The sequence below is a fragment of the Haliotis rubra genome, unplaced genomic scaffold (assembly GCF_003918875.1).
Source record: "Haliotis rubra isolate DU_JTF1 unplaced genomic scaffold, ASM391887v1 Scf252, whole genome shotgun sequence".
NCBI classification, from domain to species: domain Eukaryota; kingdom Metazoa; phylum Mollusca; class Gastropoda; order Lepetellida; family Haliotidae; genus Haliotis; species Haliotis rubra.
In genome coordinates, this window is record NW_025766581.1 from 383,782 (window position 1) to 393,107 (window position 9,326).

A 9,326-nucleotide genomic window follows, 5' to 3' on the forward strand; every position below is an offset into this window, starting at 1 on the left:
CTGTGTGGGGTATTCATGCTTCACTGTGGCATGGTATCTCAGTGGGCTAGCACTATAAAACCAGCTTAAGTCTGGGCTAGTACAAGCAGCAGTACATACACATACACACGCATGCATGTCGTCATATGAGCGAAATATTCTCAAGCACGAAGTTAAGCCTAATTTCACCTCACCTCACCTATTTAATCTCAACAGTGTGCTGAACCAGCTGAAGTTTAAAGAAACCCCATGCATGAAACCCAGGAGACATATATACACAGACTAATGTATGGATGGACTAGGACCACAGGAACTCTGAAACTGTTGGTCAGTTTTCGGAGTTTCTTCCTCATAGAATATTCAGTATCAATATACACGATCTTCACCCAAACCTGATGATATAGCTTATATTGACTAGTTGAGACATACCATATTCACTTACAGGTCACTTCCAGCAATTAAATGGACCGCATGATGACTCGGTGAAACACATCAGTGGTGATAGTGGTTGTACCTACACTTACACAGGACAATATGATCTTAACATAGTATGATACTGCATACCACTTATGGTTAAAAGCCGAGGCATGTGGTGAAAAGGAAACCTTACGTCTCTGCTCATGATCATGACTTGCGTGAAACGCTATCAAAATAGAAAGGTGTATGGCATACGATCCAGTAGTCTGTCTCAGTGTCTGTGAACCACAGTTTGTCCCCTGTTGCTTAGCCCACCCTGAAATGCCAAAGCCTTAAATGCACAAGTCTAGATTTCCTCAGGTCCAGGATCTCCCACCTCATCAGTGGTCCTTATCTAGTTAATGGACCAAAACCTATTTACTTCACTTCATTCAATCTTGTGCTAGTTTATCACGAGTAAACCCAAGTATGGAGAAGATTGAGGCGCGCAGTGTTATCAAGTTTTTGCACTTGAAGGGTTGCACTTCTCGACAGATTCACGAGGAGATGAAATCTGTATATTGTGAAGATCTTATGAAACTGTTGTGAGATGGAAAAGGGATTTTCAAACCGGTCATATGTCCCTCACAGATGAGCCAAGAAGAGGACGCCGATATCATTGAGGTCATTCAAGAGGTGGGGTTGGTTTTCCATGAAATCAGGGGTTCTATTCAGGCGTCTGAACAAGGTCAAGAAATGTTGGGAGAACTCTGGGCTTTGTATATAGAAGTCTTAAGGACAAGAAATCAAGATAAAGTTTTTACCCTGAATACGTCTTGGTGATAATTAGAATTTTTTTATACCCTCTCGTAACTCAAGCATGTGCTATTAGGATTAATTGAGCACTGTTCAACGATTCATGACATATAGGCTATAGTTTTCATTTGAAAACAGACATTAGACAATGGGATAGTTACAATCCAACAGTGGGTTGTTTCGGGGATAAAGATTAAATTTACACTTCAGAGTTTGATAGTTTATTTGACCCGGCGTTAAACCGAGGCAATATTTTCTTTCTCAATATTCGTTCACTTGTCTTCTGTCAATGTCGATGTAGATGGGAATCGCCTACAGAGTGTAAGGTATACACGTCATTAAATTCCTCCAAGAGCCTTTTGATTTATGTGATTCTTTAACAATAGTTTGACTTCATTTCCGGAGCATAACAGATGAGCTGCTTTGGATTATTTGCGTTTTCAAGGCAATATGTCGTCGACTTTAGTCAAAACGTGGAAACGTTTTTATTTCTTGAGCATGACATAAATTGTCTAATATTTATTCTGAAACTGAAACAAAAGAAGCAAGAAAAACATATCCATAACATTCTATTTGGCTTTGTTAAAAAAAGAAGGCATTTGTGCTTTTGTGTAACGGCACCAGGACAATAATAAGCTGACAATCCAAGCTTGAGTTCAAGTTGTGATAATTATTCGTTTTCGATGATAGTTTCTGACTAAGGTTAGGTCGTTTTTCAGCCTGATTAGCAACGTGGCCCTTGACGTCTAGCGAGACTAGGCAAAACGGTTACATTCATGATCCGGATAAGGCGATGGAAATTTGCTTGAACTTTCATTGTTCAAGCACGGGCTGTGATCGTGTTGCACGTGCATTACAACTTTAACTGGGTAAAAAGTATTTTCATATGGCAAAAAGTAATGATATACGGATTTCTATGAAATACAGCAAGAGTTTCAGCTCCATCGCGTTTGTTGCATTTCAACTTTATGTTTGACATTATCAGATTATGTAGGAACAGAACAGTTGCATACAGGAATGCTGAAACAGATAGTTTAGACAGCACATCCCGGGAGATGATATCATGAACTCAATTTCTATTTGAAAACGAGGAATCATTTATGAGCATCATCAAACACTGTTCACTAATGTTGGGGGAATATTTCTTCACTTTTTCGGTATTTCTTTAAGTGACCCAAAACAAATGCAAAACAATACAACTAAAACATACTGGAGAATGGTGGAGAATTTACAAACGCAATGTATGACATTGAATAAGCTCTTCGTGGACTGATTATGCCGGACACAACAGATATTAACAACATGAAACAGTCGGCAAGAAAAGACCATGGAAAGAAATGATCCCCATTTTATAACTAGAAATCATTGCACTCTTTGCATGAAACTTGCAATGGCAGAGAAACCCATTCATGAAATATGATATACTGGTTATCTTGAAAGATGACCAATGAAATTCAGTGGATTCTATTGTCATGTACACCGGTGTCGTGGAGATGCAATTACTTTTGTCTTGTTTGTTTCTTGTTTAACGCTCAGCTCAGCGATATTCAAACTATATGGCGGAATACTGTAAATAATCGAGTCTGGACCAGACAATACAGTGATCAACATCATGAGCATCGGTCTACGCAGCTGGGATTCGATGACATGTGTCAATCATGTCAGCGAGCCTGACCACCAGATCCCGTTAGTTCCCTCTTACGACAAGCATGGATTATTGAAGATCAGTTCTTACCCGGATCTTCACGGCTCGGCTTATGTGAGACACAGCATGCTTCTAACAAACCATAAGAAAATGTAAGAGGCAGGTATAAAAGGTCCTACAATCCAAGTCTTATAACCCAGGTAGTGAAGTGTAAGTATGTAAGTATGACTACCCACCATGGTGAGACGTTTGACAACTCTCCTGCTGAGAGGATAATAAGGTGACAATGTACCCACCTAGTGAGAGATTGGACTGTTTGACTGATTGACATGTGCCAACCATGCTAGCCTGACCACCCGATCCCGTTATTTGCCTCTTAGGACAAGCATGGGTTCCTGAAGACCACTTCTAGTCCGGATCTTCATGGGGTTGTAATTACTAGACAGGACGCCCGGTGCCCTACCTAACTGGCAACGACTATGTGTTGAATATATGAAGTCTGAGGGCAAACTATTCATTTGAAAGATGTCTGGTCTCTCGTTCCGGAAACAAAGAGACTGTGCAGAGTAAGAATCTAGAGTAGTGGATCTAAAATCAATATTTTACCTGTGTGAAACATACCTGTAGTCCTGACGAGTTCGTTACATTCCATTTTCCATACACAGAAAATAACACATAACTGCAGCAGGAAATAATTTTTCTACTTTCGATAAGACATTGACGTGTGCATAAATACCATGACAGGGAAATAATTGAAGCCAGTGTTGTTTATACTGTTTCCAACATTTTCTGAAAGTTATTTTCTTGACAATGTACATTTAGTGTGTTTGGCATTTAAATGAAAATATGATACTGTGTTGCTCCCGTGTGGATGTCCTGTATCAATGTTTCCTTAATTTATGTTTACAAATTATCTGAATTTCCTACTAACACCGGGTGCGTGTTTTACAGAGAGTCAATAAAGCCAATTACCGCCCAGCCGATAGGAGAACATTTACGGAAAACGGCGAGTTCAACCGATTGTGACACACAACACGCCCGAACACACAGCCAGCGGAAAGGTAGACTCAAGTCATTTAGCTTGTCATTTTCTGTAAACTACGTATTGTCAAGCTGATACCTGATACAGGGTATTGTGTTTTGTCAAATGTTATTTGATGATCTGACAGACTCTGAATATACGAGTGTCAGTACGTCTTGAAATCAGCGATACTTGAGCATTTAACGCGGAAGTTGTCTACTTTCGTTATCACTTTAAACGATGGCCCTCGATGGGCTTTGTAACATATAGGACTGGAGCTAACTGGGTAAACCAACCATACAAAGCGCATTGACATTGACTGATTCGTGGAGTTGATTAATAGTGTTCAGGTGTAATTTCGGTGAAGGTATCCGTTAAATCGTTCCTCCTACTGTGCTTTTGCGATACCTTTACTACTGATGGCTGCGGGCGTGTCGAGCATGTGTAAGTAACTAGTGTTTCTTTAGAAGAGGGTTGAGGTTATCCACGAGTGAATAGACAACATGTATAGACGTGGCGGTGCAGATATATCGGTTGTGTTCTCCACGCCTGAAGTGCATGTATCTGGCAGGAATGTAGGTTTGGGTCGAGAGTCACCGTTTATATACTGTTCAATGTGGACAGTCAGAGATTGTTATATGTAGAACTTAAAGGCCTGTCAATAACATCAACATCGACTTAACGCAAGATGCTACGCCTCATTAGACTTAGAGTTGAAATGTCATTGTCCAGAACCATGTATCTGCATGAACGCAGAATACCCAGGGTCAGTTCTTCCTCTCCATACTGTATGGTAGTACAGTTTCTAACTTCGAAAACTAATAATATAGCCATAATCCTCAATGGAAACGCTGATCATAATCAAAATGTCAGACCTACCCTGTGATTTGTGTTTGCAGAATTTATGTTCTAAAATTAAAAAAGTTGTTTACAAACTATCATTAAAATTTTGACATAGTTTACCATTTGTTACGAGGGAGGAGTGCAAAAGAAAGGGACAGCCAGGTGTTAGAAAGCACGCACAAGCGCCGACAACGTTATTGATTCATTTTACTTGTGCTTTGCCGTCTCCATCCTTTTCTCGCACACCTGGCTGTCCCTTTCTCTGCACTCGTCCCTCGTAAATATTATAGTGAATTGTGTCGATATTTTAATGATAGTTTGTTAAACAACTTTTTATTTTAGGACATACAAATTCTGCAAAATCATCACAGAGTAGGTCTGATGTTTTCATTATGATCAGCGTTTCATTGAGTATTCGTATGTTTGCATTAGTTTTCTGAGTTAGATTGCAATTCATTGGTCCGCTTTTGAGCCAAACAGTCTATAGATTCAGTTGAGGCTTAATGTCGGCGCAAAATACGCCCCCAAACCAATACGCTTCCTCATCCAAATCGTCAGCATCACAAACACATCATAAGTGTTGGAACACAAGTGTTGTGTTACCGATTGTTTAAGGAGACATAACCTTTATCCAAGTGGATAACTGAGATGTTAAACTAGCTTTTTAATGTGTGCGGAGACATCATTTGGAACACATTTCCTGTGACATCACTTATCTGCACCAGTATTGTTGAGGTTTTAAAAGTAAAAGGGAAGTAACTCTTGTCCATTACGTCGTCTGTTTGCTGGGTCAACATATTTATTCTTAATCTGGAATAATAAAATGTCGGGAAAATGTCAACGTTTCGTCGGAGCGGTCTGACAGCTTGGATACATAAGGACATACTCTGGCACATGCTACAGATCACACTGCCGTACATATGCCTGCCACACATACATGCATGCATCTGTATGTATGCGCGTACTTGTGCGCGTGCGTGTTCGTATTCGGCCTCGCATGCACAAATGCTTGTGTGTTCAGATGTATCGTTGCCGCATATGGAATCTGCAGTAAATAAAGCGTAATTTTATTTGTGTACTAAAATAAAAGACACAAACTGCATGTGTATCTTACAGATGGCGACCGCCGGGCTAGAGAAGAAAGTAAAAGATAATTTCCCTGACGTGCTCCATCTGCTTCGAGATGTACACAGACCCACACGTGTACACTGAGGTGTGATCACACACATTCTGCAGGAAATGTGTCACCTCACACATCCAAAACCAGACCTGATGCTGTTCAATCCAAGACTATCCCCTGTCCCTGCTGTCGACAAGACACCAAGGTCGCCCACCCCAGTCGGCCGGTGGAGGGTGGGCGGGGCAGATCAAAGCCAGCATCATTATACAGAAGTTGACAGACAAACCAGGTTAAGTGAAAAGCCAAATGGTCAAGAAAGTTTTATTATTTATATATTGATTTAATTTGATCAAAACATATAATATGTCACGTGACATGAGGTGTTGGGTAATTTCTGAAAGATTATGCTGATAAAATCTAGTTTTAAAATATTTCAAGAATGAACATGTTAGCTAACGTGTATGAGTAACATTTATCGATCAAATTTAGAAAATAAAGTATATAAAGGAGAAAAGTCTCACCAGTATTTTACAAATTGACAATAATGTTAAACGTAACTACTGTTAGTTTGATTACGTATATGATAACATAATAATTTTATTACTGAACTGAAATATATTCATTTGTTAAGTATCGCCTCTCGTTCATGTAAATATATCTTACAGAATAATCGTTATTTGATAATTATTTTTTACAGTGCCGACGAGATAATTGCTGCACAATCTGTCGGCAACTAGGGAGATAACTACAGGAATCTGTAATGTGGTGTCCAGAATGCAAAGTGGTCCTCTGCGAAAGATGCGTGAAGATACATTGGGTCAGCCCTATGTCAAGTAACCATGACCTCTTTGATCTTGAAACCAACCAGAATGGGGAAAAGGGGAAAGCCACGAGCCAATTCCTGAAAGGGAGAGAAGGTCCACAATAAAACCCCAGAAAGGTGTAATCTGGAAGGCACTGAAGCTAGTTAATAACACCATTGATACCTAAAAGATCTGTGGCAAGATCTTATTTAATATCCGCGCATGCCATCGCGAGTCCTCGTCATGAGAAGGTGTACGGAGCAGTTGTAGTCGCTGACGGTGACAATAACTGTATGTATCGATTTTACTCCAGAAACAACAAGTGGCGTTGCACTTCAAGTCGTCTGAAGGAATCTCCGTGGGGAGTAAACTCCAGGTGGAGAAGAAGCAGGTACTTGTTGCTGTCCCGAATCATGCCAGATACTCGAAAGTGGATGTCACCCCGGACCTAGTGCCGCTCTCAACCATCACAACACGTATCGGGTACTACTGTTCTGGCTGTACTGGAGTCCGTCATACGCTTGCGGCAAAGTACAGACTATTGCGTTGATATCCTGGATATGTCATGGGACTGGTGTTGAGGTCAGTTACGGCACACAACAATATGCAGCTGTTCAGCTACCCCCGATTACATCACAAACGTCAACAACAGCAACATCACTTGTGTCTGACTGGGGAGAAGTCTGCTGTATGTCTGACGTCTGAGAAGGGATGTTGTGAGATACGCCCCAGAAGGAGACAGAGCCCTTGGCATTCCGCACGGAATTACCACGACCAGGACGGAGACATTCTAGTGGTCAACAGTAACTCTAACACCATCATACAGCTTTCAGAGACGGGAGAGTTTATCAGAGATCTTCTGACTTCAGAAGATAAATGTATCTGCCCTGAAGAGTATTTTTCTGTCATTCACGCGGATCCTTCTTTATATGTTGTAACGCAGAGGTGAAGGAGTACAAATTTTAGTTGATTTTAACTCGTGCTGTCGGTGAACCTACTTTTACTCAAATCCATTGCTGTCAGGGCAATGATGACAGCCCACCGCAGCATAGAGGTAAGGAGCTGCATTCAGACTTCTGGTCGTCTGACCCGTACCTCGTACCCCAGAGGCCTGATGAAAACCTGCAGCAGTTCGATCTTCGCCCTCTCAAGTTCGATTTTGTAGAGTCTTGTTTCGATCAATCAGTGGAACGCACTGAACCTACCGGTCAGTCATCAACGTCATAGTTTCTGGTACCCGTTTATTTGTCTACCTCGATCGAAGAATGTGAAGCATTGCAACATTCGCCACTGCACGCGGACCTCTAGCAGTTTCCACCATGCAAATAGCCTGTAGGCGCTCTACCCGCTGCAGACGACTAATCATACATACACAATGAATGAAATCAAGTAAATCACAAGTGTGATGATGAACAGATTCACTAAGATTGACAGAAAATATGGTATACAGAGATTAATCGGCCTTCCTTGAAAGTGTCTGAATTATTGATGACGTCGAGTGGCGCTTCTGTGTGTGAATGTATGTGTTTTGGTGTTCGGTTTAAGAGGCATAAACGTTGTCTTTCTTCCTCATGCTTGGTATTTACATGCACGTATGTGTTAAATGAACCGCTGCCCAAAGTTCATGTGCATGTAGGTATGTTGCAACGTATTTGACCCAGTTCCTAATTTTCATGTTATTTTATGCTTTCTTTATCTGTTTATCTGGTTTCGTCATTTTATGAAATATTTACTACTGTAAAATTTGATGATTACACACAGCTATTTTAGAAAGTGGTCAAATGTAACATATGTTATATTTGGGATTACACTAGAATTTGTACTTTACTAAGAGAGTGGAAGTGGAAGTCGCGGTGGCTGAGCGGGTTAGGAGGCTGACTTTGTGTGTGCTAGCTTGATTAGGTGCCTGACTCTGAGGGTGTGGGTTCGAATCCCGGGTGGGGCTCTACCCAAAAAAAGTACTAGAATTTGTACTTTACTAAGAAAGTGTAATCCCAAATATAACATTTGTCATATTTGATAATAAGGCCACTTACATAGCTGGAGCTTCACGCCGTAATGGGTAAGCTCTAAGTGCTTACAACATGTTGGACATTATTACCCCCCAGGATAACCTGGGGAGGCGCTAGAAGGACAATAGTTTTATCCCACCGGGTACCCACCATCTGCTGGGTGAACAGGGACAATTTTTTAACAAACTCACTTGCCTCCTGGTAAGACCACACATGTGTCATGTGTACTTCGTTGTGGAGCAGGACAGAAGTCCAAGAAACAGAAATCAAGCTACCGAACACGGTCACCCATCCAGGATCTCTCCGTGACCAACGTTCCTTAACTTCATCTTTTTGTGGCCTTGGGCTCTATGCCCATGAAATTGTATATATGCCAATATAATTTGGTTAGTGCAAAACTATATTTCGACACAATTATTTGTAAATTTGTGGTTGTTAATTTTGCAATTTCAATGTATTCATATATCATTTGAATTAAATATTGAATATATTATGTACTATGAAACTTATTACATTTTCTTGAATTTATAGAAAGCTATTGTTTATTTTAGTTTTCTGAACCTCATCAACGTAACAACTATACTCAACTCAAAGCAACTAATATTCATCTGTGTAATCCTCAGTCACAGCCATGTACAATGAACTGTAAAATCTAATGTTAATAGTATTACAATAAACCCTGTTGATGCGA

General features: G+C 40.5%; 1 protein-coding gene and 1 long non-coding RNA gene across 2 annotated transcripts in view; both read left to right on the forward strand.

Annotated features, from left to right (window-relative positions):
- LOC124279586 (E3 ubiquitin-protein ligase TRIM36-like) overlaps positions 1 to 1,548 on the forward strand; it is a 64,655-nt gene extending 63,107 nt beyond the window's left edge. The window contains exon 4 of the mRNA XM_046715428.1: positions 215 to 1,548. The gene's annotated coding sequence lies outside the window, so the exon portion shown is untranslated. The remainder of the gene's footprint in view (positions 1 to 214) is intronic.
- A 2,285-nt stretch (positions 1,549 to 3,833) lies between these two features.
- LOC124279555 lies at positions 3,834 to 9,326 on the forward strand. The gene is made up of 2 exons (XR_006899410.1): positions 3,834 to 3,897; positions 8,691 to 9,326. It is a non-coding gene; the product is annotated as an uncharacterized LOC124279555 (long non-coding RNA).